General features: G+C 42.5%; 1 protein-coding gene and 1 long non-coding RNA gene across 3 annotated transcripts in view; one reads left to right on the top strand and one right to left on the bottom strand.

Moving 5' to 3' along the window:
- TBX15 (T-box transcription factor 15) overlaps positions 1-19642 on the bottom strand; it is a 125756-nt gene that overhangs the window by 68677 nt on the left and 37437 nt on the right. The gene's annotated exons all lie outside the window — the stretch shown is intronic.
- LOC138987203 (uncharacterized) lies at positions 533-2284 on the top strand. Its single transcript, XR_011463619.1, has 3 exons — positions 533-719; positions 813-918; positions 2148-2284. It is a non-coding gene; the product is annotated as an uncharacterized lncRNA (long non-coding RNA).

Here is a 19642-nt window from a genome sequence, read left to right as displayed (position 1 = left end):
TGTGTCCTCCCCGCTGCCCCTCAGAAAACCCTCGGGGGCACAGAAACCCCAGGCTCCCCAGGCTATTTCTCCTTCTGTGTGCCAAAACCCAGCCCGCTCGCTGTTGTGGACACATGGTCCAGTCCCAACATCAGAGATGTGCTCTCAGCCCACGAACTCCACACCTCAGAAGAAATCCTGCCCCCTCCCCACCCCCCAGCCCTGCCTGTGTCCTCTAGGGCAGTGCCTGTGTCTGGCCTTGGAGCCAAGAGGCAGCTTCTCAGAGAAAGCTGGACGTGGCGAGTAGGTGACGCTGCCCTCGGCAGGACTGCCAAGGCTTTCCTAAAGGCCACAGCAACCGAGTCTGCCCGCGAGAACATTTTGGTGAGCTCAGTTTGTTTGCTACCGAGAACCTCCTTGTCCTCACAGTCTATTTTTACCACGCCGTGACGCTGAACACTCTGCTGTCATTAAAGTGAATGATATATAGAACCAACTCTCCATGAGCTATCACTGTACGGGGAAAGGAACCCTGGATTCAGAATCAGAAATCAGGAGCTTGACCCCTGGTTTTGACCTTGGTGTGACCTTGAGGAAGCCATTTAACCCTGCTGAGTCTCAGTTGAAATAGCTATGGAAAGTGGATTAGGAATCTCACTGCTTACCCAATTCAGGGAGTCATCAGCAGGGTAAAATAATGCAGATGAAAGCACTTTGTAAACTACAAATGACTTGGAAATGTAAGTAATCGGCATGGCATTTAATCATTTAATTCACAGAGATTTCTCCCTGTGCTCTAAACAGCATGCTAAATCCACATTTCTTTTATACAGCCTGTTAAAGATAGGAAACTGAGGCTCAGAAGCAGAGTGGTGACATGAGAAGACCTGGATTCCCTCCTCTCATTCATCTGCACCTCCCCTACACTGCACCCTTAAGGTACTCTAATCAACTATGATCTTTATTTTTATTTTTTAATTTAAATATTAAAAAAAATTTATTGGCATATACTTGCTTTACAGTGTTGTGTTAGTTTCTACTGTATAGCAAAGAGAATCAGCTATATATATATACACATATGTCCCCTTTTTGGGTTTCCTTTCCATTTAGGTCACCTGGAGAAGGGAATGGCAATCCACTCCAGTATTCTTGCCTGGAGAATCCCATGGACAGAGGAGCCTGGGCAGCTACAATCCATGGGGTCGAAAAATTGGACACAGTTGAGTGACTAACACTTAGGTCACCACAGATCACTGACTAGAGTTCTCTGTGCTGTACAGTAAGATGATTATCCCTAGCTCCTGTAAGGCAAAGATCTAGACACAATGACCTCCCCAGCATCTCATTCCATGACCCATGATTCCTCTAGAGGTGAGCAAAGTCACAGAGTATCTAGCGATGGAGTGGCAACTTATTAATGGCACCCAGATCTGATGACCAGGGACCCCATCATATCCTTGCTGCCCTGTCCTCTTGAACCCCAGCACCTGCTCATCTCCCAAGTGATAGCCCTGTGATATGACAAGATCCTGATTTATTAGCAAGAAATCACAGTACAGTTAGGGTGTCTCCCATGATAAGTACATTTTACTATAGATTCTCTGTTAAACAAAGTGTGTAGCACCTTTTCATTGATCAAGAAAAACAGCCCACCATCTAGTGAGGCAGGCAGATTCCTTCTCTAGATGATCATTTACAGTCCATTCCAGGAGGTCTGCTCTATCACATATCCCTTTATATGGAGGCCATGAGGCTGTAGGAAAGCTATTATAACCAAACAACTTTAATCATTACCCGTGACAGAAGTTTTGTCCAAAGGCAAAACATTTTGCGCATTGCTGCTGCTGCTGCTAAGTCGCTTCAGTCGTGTCCAACTCTGTGCGACCCCATAGACGGCAGCCCACCAGACTCCCCCGTCCCTGGGATTCTCCAGGCAAGAACAGTGGAGTGGGTTGCCATTTCCTTCTCCAATTAGGCCCATGGAATTCCCATACCTGCAGCAGAGTCAGGCTGCTCCCATTCTATGAAATGAAGGCGCGTCCCAATGAAACCTGAGGTTTTTCAAAAAGTTACTGTTTCTCCAGGGTCCAACATTCCTATCTCTGTTCTCTCCAAGCCTCAGAGTAGCTCCTCCCTGGAAGTCTGTCTCACTTTTTTTTTGCCCACAGAGTTACTGTTGTGGCAGAACTCAACAACGTCTACAACTTTAACCTCCAAAGGAAATGCCTAATGATGGAGGCTGACTTGATTCTCGTTTCTTAAAAGGACCTTCTGGACATGCTGCTGACTGTTCAGAGGAGCTGACTTTGCTCCCCATCAGAAAGACGCTTCCATGGTTTGGATTGGGATAACACATTAGGATTCAGTTCCTGAATCCAGGATAAAGCTGTTTATCCCTGGAGTTAGATGTTCTGCTAACTTAGTCTTTGGAAGAAATAATGTAACATGTCTCTTGTCTGCTCCTGAACTACCTGTGAAAGACTTTCTTCTGTCATTATTTGCAATTTAATGACGAGTTCATGTGGTCCATGATAAAAATACATCCTCTTAGACAAAGAGGATAAATGCATTTCAACATATATGTCAACTCTTGTCATTTGATGGTGGCAGTGAAGATCACAAAATTGGGGAGTATAAAACCTGATTCAAGCTTAGAGAGATGAGTGCCAGATCAATTAGTGAAGTCTGCCATCAGCATGGGAACAGGAGATTAGCAGCCCACAGGTTATTACATATTCGCTATCATACTCTTTCCAAGGCCTCCACTGAAATGCTGCCATGCATGAATTACAATGCTGTTCCTCTTCCCTACTTTAAGGGAATAAAGGCTATTGTGTCCTTGTGCATATTTTGTGTCATTCTTTCCACGTGGACCAGGTTTTCCAGAGGCAGCAGATAGGCCACTAATCTCTCTCCTCCTGCAATAAGGTCATCATGTTAGCAAACTTCCTCTGCTCTGACACAGTTGTGGTTTTAATGGAGAACTAATGTCTTCATCAGTATCTGTGCTATTTCACACTTCATTTCCTTCCCCAACTCTTGGATGGAAACCATCCGGTCCTGGTGATTTACTTTGTGGGAGTTTCTTTCAAGTTAGTTTCCTTCTCTGGGGATGCCACGCAAGCATTTTCAGGGCTCCAGCTGGGGAGCACCCAGCCTTGAAACATCAGTGTGTGATCAAGTCATTCAAGAAAGCCAAAGGCCTTGGCAGGGATCTGACAGCAAGGCCCTTAGCCCAGGCCTTCCAGTCTGAGGGTAACAGAAGCAGCTGCTAGTTTTTCTGCCTCTCAGTCAGCACAGTGTCTTGAGGTGGTCCAGATCACCAGAACCCAGAGAACTGTGAGCAGATGGAAAGAAAACACAAATGCTTTGAAATTGTGATCCAAGACTCAAGCTGTCTCCAGATCTCTCAATGAGTTTCACAAAATCTCTAAGCAACCTCAAGGCATTCCTGTCTCTTTTCTCTCTGAGCCTCAGAATAGCTCTTGCATGAAAGCCTGTCTCCTTTCTTTGCTGTGGCAGGACTCAGTAATGTCTACAGTTTCCTTTAACCTTCTCAAGGAAATGCCTAATAAAGAATGCGTGATTCTTGATTCTCATTTATTTTCTATGTCCCATAGTTGTAGCCATCATCCAACCCAGATTTCTCTAAAACAGTCCTAATATCAAGTAGTCCATTCTGTGGCCCTTGAAATACATCTACATTTAAAATGTAAAGATAGGAGATAATATCCTAATATCTAGCTTGAAGAACCATCCCTTAGCATAAGTACACAACAAATACTTTACTTTTGATTTAGTGCATTCTGGCTACAAGGCACAGCTGGGAGGAATGAATAGGGAGGGAGAAGAAAGACGTGTCATGATTCCAAAAGATTTGTAAACGGCTGCTTTTATGGAACAGAAGCAGAAAATACCCCTCCACAGGTCGTGACACAGTCCTGGGGACCGGGCATGTGTGGCTGTGGAGGAGAGATTCCCCTGCTAATGTGAGGCCTGAGGCTTCACAGGGGGCAGGACTGTGTTTCTCCACTGGGAGGGAACATGAGGGGACAGAGGGGACGAAGGACCCAGAATGAAGCCGGCTAATGCAGAGCCAAGAGCCAGGGGCATAAAGAGGACTGCTATATTTAAAATAGATAATCAACAAGGACCTATTGTATAGCACAGGGAACTCTGTTAAATGTTATGTGACAGCCTGGATGGGAGGGGAGTTTGGGGGAGAATGCATACATGTATATTGGAGAAGGAAATGGCAACCCACTCCAGTGTTCTTGCCTGGAGAATCCCAGGGACGGGGGAGCCTGGTGGGCTGCCGTCTATGGGGTCGCACAGAGTCGGACACGACTGAAGCAACTTAGCAGCAGCAGCAGCAGCAGCAGCAGCACACATGTATATGTATGGCTGAGTCCCTTTGCTGTCCACCTGAAACTATCACATTGTAAATCAGCTATAAGCCAATATAAAATAAAAAGTTAGAAAAAGAGAACCTCTCTCTTCATGGAGCCTTAGGGCAGAAGCCCTCACAGTGTGGTCTCATTTTTGGCCACAAAGATAGTTTAAATGAGTACCACACTGGACCACTGAGGTATCTGCCAATAGCAGTAGAAAACACATGACTACCTTCCTCTCAGAACAAATTCTAAATACAGGGCAGAGCTGAGGCCCTCCAGAAAAACCCTCTTTAAGGGGCACTGGTCTAAGCTGCATGACCGCTGATGTGGCTTTGCTGTTACTGTTCTGTTACTTTTTTTCTAATGAATATCTGATATTTATGCCTTGATAATTACAGGGCTACCCCTTACCATTCTACAGAAGGTAAGATTTAATCAAAACACCAGGTAGAATTCAAATACCATTACCAAAAAACAAATAAGAAAGAGACAGCCTCAGTCACTCTAATCTGGTTCTTTGCCAAATGAGGTAGTGAAGACAGGGGAGCTGGGCATGTCACTGTGGCACTCTGAATAGGTACTGCCATTTATGCCACCAAAAAGCACACAGGAGCAATTTTCATACCGCAACAAGTGTAAACTTTTAAGAACAGCCAGACTCATTCATTCGGATGCCCTCCAGCTATATTCAGTAAGAGCAGAATATTTCAGGAAAACAACAACTAGACATAAACTTTATCAGTAATGTCATAAAACACCTAGTTCGGAGTAAATTTACTTGGCAGCAAAGATTCTCCTTTCCCAGAGACTCATGCATGCATGCTCAGTTGTGTCCAACTCTTTGTGACCCATGGACTGTAGCCTGCCAGGCTCCTTTTCCCATGGAATTTTCCAGGCAAGAATACTGGAGTGGGTTGCCATTTCCTACTCCAGAGGATCTTCCCAACCCAAGAATCAAACCCCAGTCTCTTGCATCTCCTGCACTGGCAGGCGGGTTCTTTACCACTGCACCACATGGGAAGCTCTTGGAGACTAGAAATGTTCGAACTGCAGCTGTCAGAAGATTATCAAATAATTAGGAAGGAGTTCATCTCCCAACAGTGTAGGAGACACTGTCCCCAGTTGGCTTGGTATCCTAAGTTCTTAGCAGAGTTCCACACTGAGTTCTGTGGAGTTTCACATGCAGGCAACTGCTGACATGAAATTCCCCAGAATAAGAAGCAGCACGTCTCTCAGTTAAAGAATAGGAGTAGCCTGTTCTGCCTACTACTTCTCTCGGCTGGAGAAGGGCGACTGGAGGAGTTTTGGGGTAACAATAACAGTCCTTGGCCCTGAGCCTGGAGCAGGAGATCTGTGGCATCCCAGGCCTCAGGCCTCGCCTTCTGGCTGGCAGGGTCTCCAAATGGCTTTTGAGCTCTCCTTGGCAGTCGTTACAGTTCACCTGCTGCAACCACAGGTGCCATTTTCTGCTCAACCTCATGGCCTCGGTTGCAACACCCCACTGTCCCCGATCCGTGTGCTGAAACCTGAAGGTCACCACTGACCTCAGCCAAGATTGCTTCCTGCTCCCACCCCTGCCAGTCTGTATCACATACTCCAAAGGTCATGGCCTGATGTCAGAGCCCCCTGTCTTGACATGGGCCTTGCTTCCCCAGACCTACAGCCCCTGTAAAGTTTTCTCTCTTTCCTGTGCCGCCCCTCCTGCTGCAAGTGTGAAAGGGGCTGGTCCCCACCAGTGTTAGAAATCTGAATGTGACTCTCCAGCAGTGCCATCAGTTGCTGGGAAGATAATACAGGTCTAAACAAGGAATGTAATTTTTTAAAGAATTTTCTGTGCTTAAAACTATCCATGGATTCAAAACAAAACAAAAACAGGGCTTCCCTGGTAGTCCAGTGGTTAAGAATTTGCCTTACAATGTAAGGGACATTGGTTTGATCCCTGGCCTGGGAGGATCCCACATGCCACGGGGCAACTAAGCCTGTGCATCACAACTACTGAGCCCCTACTCTAGAGTCAATGAGCTGCAACTGCTGAACCTGTGTCCTACAACTACTGAAGCTCGCTAGCCCTGGAACCCGTGCTCCGCAACAAGAGAAGCCACTGCAACGAAAAACCTGCACACTGCAATGAACAGTAGCTACCACTTGCCGCAACTAGAGAAAGCTCATGTGCAGCAATGAAGACCCAGTGCAGCCAAAAATAAAGAAAAGAACTTCAGTGGGCCTCCAAATAAAAGTTAAAAACAACAACAACAAACAAACAAAACCAAAAACCAAACACGCCTTCACAGATTGAAACCAAGACTCTCAATTATTTTAAGTGCAAGTTCCCCTCTCACCCAGGGCCTTTAGAGGCAACAGCCTTAGGTCCACTCTTTTTATAAGACTTTTTACAACCCTGGAGCCAACCATCAGTTCAAGGTGTTTAATTACTCTGTCTCCTGGGAAGTCTGCCCTAACATAGGCTTGCTGCTGCTGCTGCTGCTGCTGAGTCGCTTCAGACGTGTCCGACTCTGTGTGACCCCAAAGATGGCAACCCACCAGGCTCCTCCGTCCCTGGGATTCTCCAGGCAAGAACACTGGAGTGGGTTGCCATTTCCTTCTCCAATGCAGGAAAGTGAAAAAGTGAAGTCGCTCAGTCGTGTCTGACTCCTAGCGACCCCATGGACTGTAGCCTACCAGGCTCCTCCGTCCATGGGATTTTCCAGGCAAGAGTACTGGAGTGGGGTGCCATTGCCTTCTCCAACACCCACAAATGCCCAGACTGGGCACCCACATGAGTATGGCTGAATTTCCCAAGTGAACTACCTTTCGGAGGCTCAGCAAATAGAAACACAGCTACTCTTGGGCTCCCAGAAAGCTGCCAAGGACTTTTTCTTTGGCTAAGAACCTGCACCGAAGCCCACAAAAGACAGACATCGAGTGCTTCTTTTTCTTGAAATTCTGCTGTCTCAGAAAACCAAGAGCAGGAAACCATCAGGAAAAGGCTCTTAGCACCTGAAGCAACAGTACATCCCATATTTAGATCTATCCTCAGCTCAGCCCTCTGAGCAGTATGAGACAGAGAAAGTAGCCACAAAAGAAGCCTGGAGAAAATGGGGACATTTCATTTTTTAAAAAATATTTAGACCCAGTACTGGCATTTTTTCCATATTACAAGGAATTGGTTTCTGGCCTGTGGACAGCTGAGATTATACTCTTTAAAACTGGATTTTGTAACAAAGCTACTGATTCTAATTATAAAACAGATTTTAAAATTCAGTTTCATTATTTCACAGTTCACACCAGAAGATTTCAGATGGGAATGGATGATACATGAGAAAGGCCATGTGCTTATAATATGTATGATGTTACACATATGGGAATTATCTGAAATCAATGTCTTCTTAACCCAGCACTAATGTTTTACACACAGGTTGTTTCACTTTTCTTTCTTTCTTCCTTTCTTTCCCTTTCTTTCTTTCTCCTTCAGTTTATCGACCTTTACACTCAAGAAAGTCAACAATTCTCTTCCCTAAATGAAAAATTTTCATGAATTTTGGTGAAGATTTTCTTGCCCCCTACAAAGGTAGATATTATTTCAGCAGACCTGAATTTGTTCTAAATAAACACTCTAAAATTAACCAGGCCAAGCAGTTGTCTTCATTTGAAGCAAGAGTGGACTTAACATGAATACTGTAAACTGAAATTAGTGGCCCTTGCCTGCCTTTCTAAGTTCTCAGGAAGATCAAACGAAGCCCAATGTACTACTCCTCAAGAATCATCTTATCTCATGACATCCAGGTGATGGCTGGGAGGAATATTAATCTTCACATGGACGCTTGGAAAAGCATCAGTCTCATCAGCTACTTTCTAGGAGACTGTCAAAGCTTTTTCTTTTTTCTCCAACCAGCAACCAAAACAATCTGTATTTTGAAAACTAAATGGCTCAAATTCTCAAAGTCAGATGAATTTGGGGGTACCAAGGAAAGCTAAGGCGTTCTCCTACTTGACTTGTTGCAGCAAGGATCAAAGGAAGCTTGGAATGGGTGCAATATCACAACCCTGGAATGGAGGTCAGGTATTTGGCCTTTCCCTGGCTTCCGATGATATTGAATACAACAGATAAATTAAGATCAAGGCACACTGCAGTTCTAAAAGCACCAGCCTGTCCCCAGGAGATCCCAAGGGAGAGTCGTCATCTACCACGGGCCAGGTCTTGTCCTCACTTGGAGGAATGCCTGTTAACATGGGGATGGATTACCTACAATAACGTGTAATCAAAAGCCCTACAACATGATCACAGAAGGAGGCAAACTCATCAAGTGCATTCACTTGAACTTGGCCAAGGAAGAGATCCCAATGCGGCACAGGACATAGCTGACAAGACTCACCCTGCTCCGACTCCTGATGAAGCATGCGTGTGTGGAGAGGTGGTTACCCGAAATAGCAAGAGAGCTCAAGTGCTTACGGGAAAATCTGACCCTTTAACTTAAGGCAAGCATGGCCTACCAGCAAATCTCAAAGACAGGAAATATTTCTGGGCTTAATAACTCAAGTCAATATTCATTTCAAGTTGGGGGATTTCCTTGATCCAACTGTTGGTTTCCACGATTGATATATGCAGGCATCCTAGCTGGGAGCACTGCGTGACTTAACAGGTTCTTATTCAGCATAGACTTAAAGTTCCACAAGATCTAACCATACCATTAAGAAGGCAGAATTCTAAGTACCACCTTGGTTGGAAGAATTATAAGATACCAAGCTTCAGGGTTCATCAGGCTCAAGAGAGGCTGAAGGGAGTATGGAGAATCTGAGCCATCTTTCCAGAAGCCACCTTCATGGACAACATAGAATCACCTACATAGTGTCATTTTAGGGTTGTCAGGAATGCCTCCCTCACTCTAAGTTAGCCTACAGCCCACCACTGGAGGTCATCTAGGTCATGGTTTTATTTTTATTTCAAAGAAACTTTTCAATATATAAGGGCCTTTTTCTTTTAAAAGGTCACCAGCATTTTAAATAGGGAAGACTACATTAATATATATATGTAGATAAATACATTAGAATATGTTAAAATATATACTGTTTTTGTTGTTGTTTAGTCAATCAGTCGTATCTGTCTCTTTTGCAACCATATGGGCTGTAACCCACCAGGCTCCTCTGTCTATGGGATTTCCCAGGCAAGAATACTGGAGTGGATTGCCATTTTCTTCTCCATGAAAAATATATATGTGTATTATATATATATATATATATATATATATATATAATAGAGATATATGTGTGCTGCTGCTAAGTCACTTGAGTCATGTCCGACTCTGTGTGACCCCATAGATGGCAGCCCACCAGGCTCCCCCCTCCCTGGGATTCTCCAGGCAAGAACACTGGAGTGGGTTGCCATTTCCTTCTCCGATGCATGAAAGAGAAAAGTGAAAGTGAAGTCACTCAGTCATGTCTGACTCTTTGCGACCCCATGGACTGCAGCCCACCAGGCTCCTCTGTCCATGGGATTTTCCAGGCAAGAATACTGGAGTGGGTGGCCATTGCCTTCTCCAGAGATATATGTGTATGTATGTGTAAATATATATTGAAAAGTGAGGTCTGGAACTACTATAGTGATTTTTATTCTGCGATGGAGAATGTAGAGCCACTCCAGGGTCACAATGTTAAGCTAACACAGCAAAAGCTTTAAATTTACAAGAGTCAACAAATTTCATCATTCTGTCTCCTATCACACACATCCCAAAGCAGTCAGTGTTTTTCAGAAAACCAGTCAGTAGATGGATAATTCATGCGGGGGCACAGGGAATGGGGAGTGCCATAAAATATAATGCAGGGCCCTGCCCCTGAAGCATTCACAACCAGAGGGTAGGCAGTCTGGAAACACAAAATTGTTCAGTCAGAAAAAAAAAAAAATTCTGTCATGCTTTTCTGCTATCAATAGGTAATATTCTTTCTGCAAGGGTCTGGAAACACAGCTCACAGAACAATTTCACAAAAAGAAAGCGCTTCCACCTCTAAGATAAGCAGGGAATGGAAAAAAAAAAAAAAAGGAGAGAATTACTTGGGTCATGGTCTCTTGCTTCAACTCTATGACCTTGTTCTAGGCTCCAAGGAATGCTTGGGTATGGAGATTTAGTGAGACCCAAGGCTTAGTGACAGCAGCCCACTCTTCCCTATGTGTGTCCCATCGAGATTTATAAGCCCCATGTAAAAATTCACCTATAAAGCAGTTCATCTTTCCAGGCAAGGTAAATGTGCAGAGTTTATCCCAGGTCTGCAAAGACCTCCTCTCCTGATGGCTATGAGCTATAAGATCTTGCCTGCCTTCTCATTCTCATCCATAACTTGCTTCTCAGAATTGGTACAGACTTACTCTTGGTACCTATATAACACAGTGATGATTTATATACTTTAATATGACATTGGCCATGGCTTAGTATATGCTCATCTTCTCTTCCCTATAAGTATATAAACTTCTTAAGATCAGGAACCATGTTTATGCTCTACAGACTCTATGAGGACTAACCAAACAATCAACCATCACTAGACAAAAGCATATTAAGTTAATCGGTGAATTTATTGCAGTTCTCAACAAACATTCAAATAAATCAATTACCTAAATCAAAATTATACATTGGGCTTCCCTGGTGGTCTAGTGGTTAAGGATCCACCTGCCAATGCAGGGGAAATGAGTTCAATCCCTGGTCTAGGAAGACCCCACATTCTGTTGGACAAGTAAGCCCATGGCCACAGCTACTGAAGCCCACATGCCCAGACTGTGTTCCATAATAAGAGAAATCAGTGCAGTGAGAAGCCCATGCACCACACCTAGAGAGTAGTCCCAACTCGCAGCAACTAGAGAAAGCCCAAGTGCAGTAACGAAGACTGAGCGCCGCCAAAAATAAATCAATTAATAATAATTATACAGCCATGCACCTGTGTAAGTCACACCTAGGCTTGAAATGTTGAACCAAAGAAAATTCAAAGAAAATTAACTAAAGACCTTAGAGTAAAAGGTCAACTAATAAACAGAAAAGAAATGATGGAGATAAAAATTTCCTTACCAATAGACCTTGAAGTCATCATTCCACTTTAACAACAAGTGAAAACCTGAAAAAAACTGAAAAATCAACAGATTTGCTTAGATATGTCAGAGAAATGAGGCCACAAGGAAAATCACTCTCCCAATCAAAGAGGGGGTGGTGGCGATACTGAGAATCACAACTTAAGTACAGCAGAAACCCATGAGCACAAACCTCTGCAGGAACTGGTGCCAGGGTAGGAAAACCTAACCTGTTAACTGACCAACTGCTGGAGACAACTCTGGAGAGCCAGTTATAGGTGGTATCCCACACTTTTGTGAGTTTTACCTCCAGGAGCTCTTTTTTAGTGACTATCATAGAAAAATTCCCTCATACTTCCAGCATGGAAAGGGAACCATTCTGAAATACATCAGAGCATTCTCTTCCCAACAAGGCCTTCCCTAAGAAGTAACTATTTGCCAGAGCAAATAGTTATCTGGATGAAGGAAATTACCCAAATTCAGCACCCCTCTATCCATCCTGTCCCACTCAAGGGAAAAGGAGGAGAAAACTGAGAATCACTGGTGAAGATTACAGTCCAGGACACAGGCTCATCTGTGCCCCAATTAGAGAACTAATTCTTTCTCTCCCTTCCACACCTACCACCACACCACTAAAAGCCTATTTACTACAGTTCCTTTCACACAGTACAACATGTCCAGATTCCAACCAAAAATTACAAGGCAGGTGCTATACACAGTTGCTTCAGTTGTGTCTGACTCTTTGTGACCTGATGGACTAGACAGTATTTGCCAGGCTCCTCAGTCCATGGAGAAGGCAATGGCACCCCCTCCAGCACTCTTGCCTGGAAAATCCCATGGACGGAGGAGCCTGGTGGGCTGCAGTCCATGGGGTCGCGAAGGGTCAGACACGACTGAGTGACTTCACTTTCACTTTTCACTTTCATGCATTGGAGAAGGAAATGGCAACCCACTCCAGTGTTCTTGCCTGGAGAATCCCAGGGACGGGGGAGCCTGGTGGGCTGCTGTCTCTGGGGTCGCACAGAGTCGGACATGACTGACTCGACTTAGCAGTAGCAGTCAATCCATGGGATTCTCCAGGAGAGAAGACTGGAGTGGGCTGCCAGACCCTCCTCTAGAGGATCTTTCTGATGAAGGGATTGAACTCGAATCTCCTGTGTCTCCTGCACTGCAGGTGGATTCTTTACCAGAGTCACCAGGGAAGCCCCTATGGCAAACTAAAAGGCAAAAAACTACAGTCTGAAGAGACTGAACAGCAGCACAATGAGAGTCAGATGTTGGATTCAGGGATGTTGGAATTATCAGGCTAGGAATTTAAAACAACTGTGATTATTGTGCTAAGGGCTCTAATGGAAAAAGGAGACAATGCAATAATAAATGAATAATGTAAGCAGAGAGATGAAAAGTCTAAGATAGAGTCAAAAGAAATGCTACAGATTAAAAATACTGTAACAAAATGGAAAATGGTTATTCAGTTCAGTATAGTTGCTCAGCCGTGTCCAACTCTTTGTGATCCCATGGACTGAAGCACCCTAGGCTTCCCTGTCCATCACCAGCTCCTGAAGCTTGCTCAAATTCAAGTCCATTGAGTTGGTGATGCCATCCAACCATCTCATCCTCTGTCAACTCCTTCTCCTCCTGCATTCAATCTTTCCCAGCATCAGTGTCTTTTCCAATCAGTCAGTTCTTCACATCAGGTGGCCAAACTATTAGTTTCAGCATCAGCATCAATCCTTCCAATGAATATTCAGGACTGATTTCTTTTAGGGTTGACTGGTTTGATCTCCTCGCAGTACAAGGGACTCTCAAGAGTCTTCTCCAACACCACAGTTCAAAAGCATCAATACTTCGGCACTCAACTTTCTCTACAGTCCAACTCTCACATCCATACATGACTACTGGAAAAACCATAGCCTTGACTAGACAGACCTTTGTTGGCAAAATAACATCTCTGCTTTTTAATATGCTTTGGAAAATGGTTGTAATGGGCTCATTGCTGCTGCTGCTAAGTCGCTTCAGTCGTGTCTGACTCTGTGCAACCCCATAGACGGAAGCCCACCAGGCTCCCCCGTCCCTGGGATTCTCAAGGCAAGAACACTGGAGTGGGTTGCCATTTCCTTCTCCAATGTGTGAAAGTGAATAGTGAAAGTGAAGTCACTCAGCCATGTCCAACTCTTAGCAACCCCACAGACTGCAGCCTACCAGGCTCCTCCATCCATGGGATTTTCCAGGCAAGAGTACTGGAGTGGGGTGCCATTGCCTTCTCCAATGGGCTCACCAGTAGACTGGAAAAGGCTGAGGAAAGAATCTCTGAGCTTGAGGATATAATAAGAGCAAATTCCAAAATGAAAACTTAAAGAGTTAAAGACTGAAAAAAAAAAAGAACAGAATATCCAAGAACTGTAGGACAACTATAAAAGGTATAACATAAACATAATGAGAATACCAAAAAAATAAGAGTAATAGGAATGGAAGCAATATTTGAGGCAATAGTAACTGAGAATTTCCCCCAAATTAATGTCAGACACCAAATTATAGATCCAGGAAGCTAAGATAACACCAAATAAGATAAATTAAAAAACAAACAAAAAAACTGTACCTGAACACAAATATTCCAACTTAAAAAATCAAAGATAAAGAGAAAAACATCTTGAAAGAAGCCAGAGGGGGAAAAACACATTACCTATAGAAAAATAAAAATAAGAATTAATGCTGACCTTTCCCAGAAACCATACAAGCAAGAGGAGAGTGGAGTGAAATAATTAAAGAGTTGAGAGAAACAACCAACCAACCTAAATTATCCTTCAAAAGTGAAGGAAAGATTAAAATTTTCTCAGATAAAAATTGAGGGAACTTGCTGCCAGAGACCTGCCTTGTAAGAAATGTTGAAAACTATTCTTCATAGAGCAGAAAAATGAAACAGGTCAGAAACTTGGATCTATGTAAAGAAAAGAATAAATAAGTGAAGGTAAAACAAAATATTCTATCTTTCTTATTAATTGATCTAACATGTAATTGGGATTTCCCTAATGGTATAGTGGTTAAGACTCCTGCTTCCAATGCAGAGAATGTAGGTTCAATACCTGGTCAGGAAACTAAGATCCCATGCACCTTTTTTATTGGGTCTTCCCTGGTAGTAGAGCTGGTAAAAAAAAAAATTCATCCACAATGCAGGAGACCCTGGCTCAATTCCTGGGTTAGGAAGATCCGCTGGAGAAGGGATAAGCTACCCACTCCAGTTTTCTTGGGCTTCCCTGGTGGCTCAGAAGGTAAAGAATCCACCTGTAGTGCAGGAGACCTAGGTTAGATCCCTGGGTTGGGAAGATCCACTGGAGAAGGGAACAGCTACCCACTACAGTATTCTGGCCTAGAGAATTCCACGGACTGTGTAGTCCATGGGGTCACAAAGAGTTGGACATAACTGAGCAACTTTGACTTTCCCAACAGGTAATAATAACAACAATGTATTTGATTATGCATGTTTATGTATTTCTTTATGCTTATATGTATATGCTTATTTTCATATGCTTATGTGCATATACATACATGCAAAAGCATTTATATATATGCAGTGATACAAAGATATGCATATGTATAAGTGAAATGAATGACAGAAATGTTTCAACAATGGGAGGGAATAACCTGGAAAAGAATCTGAAAAAGAATATATGCATATATATGTATGCATGCATGCTCAGTTGCTAAGTTGTATCTGACTCTTTGCAATTCCATGGACCAGGCTCCTCTGTCCATGGGATTTTCCAGGGAGTGGGTTGCCATTTCCTCTTCCAAGGGATCTTTCTGATCCAGGAGTTGAACCTGCATCTCCTGCATGGGCAGGTGGATTCTTCACTGTTGAGCCACCAGGGAAGGCCCATATTCAAATACACACAAACACACACATGCATACATACACACACACACGTGTGTGTGTGTGTATGTTAGTCATTCAGTCATGTTCAGCTCTTTGTAACCCCATAGACTGTAGCTCACCAGGCTCCTCTGTCCATGGAATTCTCCAGGCTTTAATACTGGAGAGGGTTGCCATTCCCTTCTCCAGGGGGTCTTCCTAATCCAGGGATTGAATCCAAGTCTCCCACATTGCAGTCTTTACCGTCTGAGCTACCAGGGAAGCCCATACATATACATATACTCACACATATATACAGGGCTTCCCAGGTGGCTCAGTGGTAAGAATCTGCCTGCCAATGTAGGAGACATGGGTTTGATTCCTGGGTCGGGAAGATCCCCTGGAGAAGGAAATAGCAATCTACTCCAGTATTCTTGCCTGACAGAGGATCCTGGTGGGCTACAGTCCATGGGGTCACAAAAAGTCAGACACAACTTAGCAACTAAACAACAATAACATCTGAATCACTGTGCTGTACATCTGAAATCAACACAACATTGTAAGTCAACTACACTTCAATTTTAAAAAAGAATGGAAAGAAATAATTAGGAATATTTGGTTGTTATAAGAATTATCAGGAAATTCCCTGGTAGTTCAGGGGTTAGGACTCAGTGTTTTCACTGCAGGGACCCAGGTTTAATCCCTGGTTGGGAACTAAGATCCCACATGCCTCACAGTACAGCCAAAGAAAAAGAGGAAAAGAAAGTATCACTCACACTACCTAGGAAGTAGTATAATATTATTTGAAAGTACACTTGGATTAGTTGTAAATCTATATTACAAACTCTTAGGCAACCACTAATAAAAGCAAAAATTTTAAAAGATGTATAATTGATATTCTAAGAAAAGAGAGAAATGGAATCATACTTAACAACCACAAAAGGCAGAAAAAGTGTACGAGACAAAAACAAGATCAAAGTGCAAGGTAACAAATAGAAAAGCAACAAATTGGTATATATTAATCCAACTATATCAAAAATCACTTAAACATCAATGGTCTAAATATATCAGTTAAAGATTGTCACAATAAAGACTGTTCAGTTCAGTTCAGTCGCTCAGTTGTGTCCGACTCTTTGCGACCCCATGAATCACAGCACGCCAAGCCTCCCTGTCCCTCACCAACTCCCAGAGTTCACTCAGACTCATGTCCACCGAGTCAGTGATGCCATCCAGACATCTCATCCTCTGTCGTCCCCTTCTCCTCCTGCCCCCAATCCCTCCCAGCATCAGTCTTTTCCAATGAGTCAACTCTTCGCATGAGGTGGCCAAAGTATTGGAGTTTCAGCTTCAGCATTATTCCTTCCAAAGAAATCCCAGGGCTGATCTCCTTCAGAATGGACTGGTTGGATCTCCTTGCAGTCCAAGGGATTCTCAAGAGTCTTCTCCAACACCACAGTTCAAAAGCATCAATTCTTCAGCGCTCAGCCTTCTTCACAGTCCAACTCTCACATCCATACATGACCACTGGAAAAACCATAGCCTTGACTAGACGCAACTTTGTTGGCAAAGTAATGTCTCTGCTTTTGAATATGCTGTCTAGGTTGGTCATAACTTTCCTTCCAAGGAGTAAGCGTCTTTTAATTTCATGGCTGCAATTACCATCTGCAGTGATTTTGGAGCCCAGAAAAATAAAGTCTGACACTGTTTCCACTGTTTCCCCATCTATTTCCCATGAAGTGGTAGGACCGGATGCCATGATCTTCATTTTCTGAATGTTGAGCTTTAAGCCAACTTTTTCACTCTCCACTTTCACTTTCATCAAGAGGCTTTTGAGTTCCTCTTCACTTTCTGCCAAAAGGGTAGTGTCATCTGCATATCTGAGGTTATTGATATTTCCCCTGGCAATCTTGATTCCAGCTTGTGCTTCTTCCAGTCCGGCGTTTCTCATGATGTACTCTGCATATAAGTTAAATAAGCAGGGTGACAATATACAGCCTTGACGTACTCCTTTTCCAGATTGTTAGAGGGAATCAGAAAACAAGAACCAACTCTATATTGTCTATAAGAAACCCACTTAAAAGATAAAGACACACATAGATTAAAAGCAAGTAGGTAGAGAAAAACATATCATGCTAATACCGATCAAAATAAAGCAGAGGTAGCTATATTAATTTCAAACATAGCAGATTTCAGGGCAAGGAAAATTATCAGGAATAATGAAGGTGATTACATAGCATAGGTCAATACTCCAAGAAGACATAACAATCTTTCATGTATATGTGCCTAACAACGGAGCATCAAACCACCTGAGGCAAAAATTGACAGAACTACAAGGAGAAACCAATGAATCTACTATTACGGTTGGAGACTTCAATATCACTCCATCAGAAACAGATTCAGAGGTTGAAAAATCAGTAAGGACACAGTTGAATCCAACACTGTATTATATCCATCAATCAACTGGATATAATTGACATCTATAGACTACTTCATCTAACAGCAGAAGAATACTCATTTTTCTCATTTACATGGAACATATGCCAAGACAGACCATATTCTGGGCCATAAAACAAAGCTTATGAGTTTAAAAGAAAAAAAATAATACAATGTCTGCTTTCATGCCACAATATAATTAAATTAGAAATTAATAACAGAATGATAGCTAGAAAATCCCCAAATACTTGGAAATTAAGCAACACACTAATAAATAACACACAGGTAAAGGAAGAAATATCAATACAAATTTTTAATATTTTGAATGAAATAAAAATGGAACAAAACCATCAATGGATGCTAAAAGAAGTGGGTCAAAGTTAGATTAGGAATAAGATCAGTTCAGTTCAGTTCAGTCGCTCAGTCGTGTCCGATTCTTTGCAACCCCATGAATCACAGCACGCCAGGCCTCCCTGTCCATCACCAACTCCCAGAGTTCACTCAAACTCATGTCCATCGAGTCAGTGATGCCATCCAGACATCTCATCCTCTGTCGTCCCCTTCTCCTCCTGCCCCCAATCCCTCCCAGCATCAGAGTCTTTTCCAATGAGTCAACTCTTCCCATGAGGTGGCCAAAGTATTGGAGTTTCAGCTTTAGCATCGTCCTTCCAATGAACACTCAGGACTGATCTCCTTTAGAATGGACTGGTTGGACCTCTTTGCAGTCCAAGGGACTCTCAAGAGTCTTCTCCAACACCACAGTTCAAAAGCATCAATTCTTCAGTGCTCAGCTTTCTTCACAGTCCAACTCTCACATCCATACATGACCACTGGAAAAACCATAGCCTTGACTAGACGCACCTTTGTTGGCAAAGTAATATCTCTGCTTTTTAATCTGCTATCTAGGTTGGTCATAACTTTCCAAGGAGTAAGCGTCTTTTAATTTCATGGCTGCAATTACCATCTGCAGTGATTTTGGATAGTCTCAAAATATCTCTCCATAAATAATTTATTGAATTCTAAGTAAAACAAATTAACTTTACAGTGGAAAGAATTGGTTGATACCACCCTAACCAAGTGATCAATGTAAACATCACCAAGACAGATGTGTTAATTACCTTATTGTGGTTACTCTTTCACATAAATACACGTATCAAAATCAACAGATTGTGTATCTTAAACTCACACAATGTCACATATCAATTATATCTTATAATACTGGACACAAAAACTGGAGAGGAAAGCAGCTAGGTGGTGTCTTCTTAACAACAACAACAACAAAAAAGGTAATATCACCAAAATTGGGAGAAATCAACATCATGCACTTTGATACGGTGTACTAAGGACAAAGCAGTTCTGTGGTGTTTCTCCCCCAAAAGTGTCTAACCTGAATCTAAACCTGAGGAAACATCAGATAACACAAAACAACTGATCTACAAAATAACTGGCTTGTGCATTTCAAAAAAGTCAGAAAAGATAAAGAAAGGCTAAGGAACTATACTGCAGATTAAAGGAGATGAAAGGAATTGAACAATCAAATGCAATGCATGATCTTGGATTAGATCTTGAATCAGCAAAAAAGAATATCTGTGATGAAGATTAGGACAAATAATGAAAATTAAATATAGACTTGGTTATATAGCACATGTCATCAATGAACGAGGTCTCTAATTTACTCATAAATGGTTCAGAAAACAATTATATATGTGTGTGTATGTATGTGCATGTATACACACAAAAAAGCAAATGAAACAAAATATAATCAATTGGTGAAACTGAGTAATATGTATAGACAGAAGTTCCTATAAATTTTCTGTAAGTTTAGTATTATATCAAAATCAGAAGTTTTAAAATATTTAAGAAAATATTTTTAAAATTTCAAAAAGTCACCATAATATCAGAGAGCTGAAGAGACATTTGTAATCTTTAAAATTAGAC

The sequence above is a fragment of the Bos mutus genome, chromosome 3, assembly GCF_027580195.1.
Source record: "Bos mutus isolate GX-2022 chromosome 3, NWIPB_WYAK_1.1, whole genome shotgun sequence".
In the NCBI taxonomy this organism is placed as follows: Eukaryota; Metazoa; Chordata; class Mammalia; order Artiodactyla; family Bovidae; genus Bos; species Bos mutus.
This window is presented reverse-complemented; position numbering and strand designations above follow the sequence as displayed.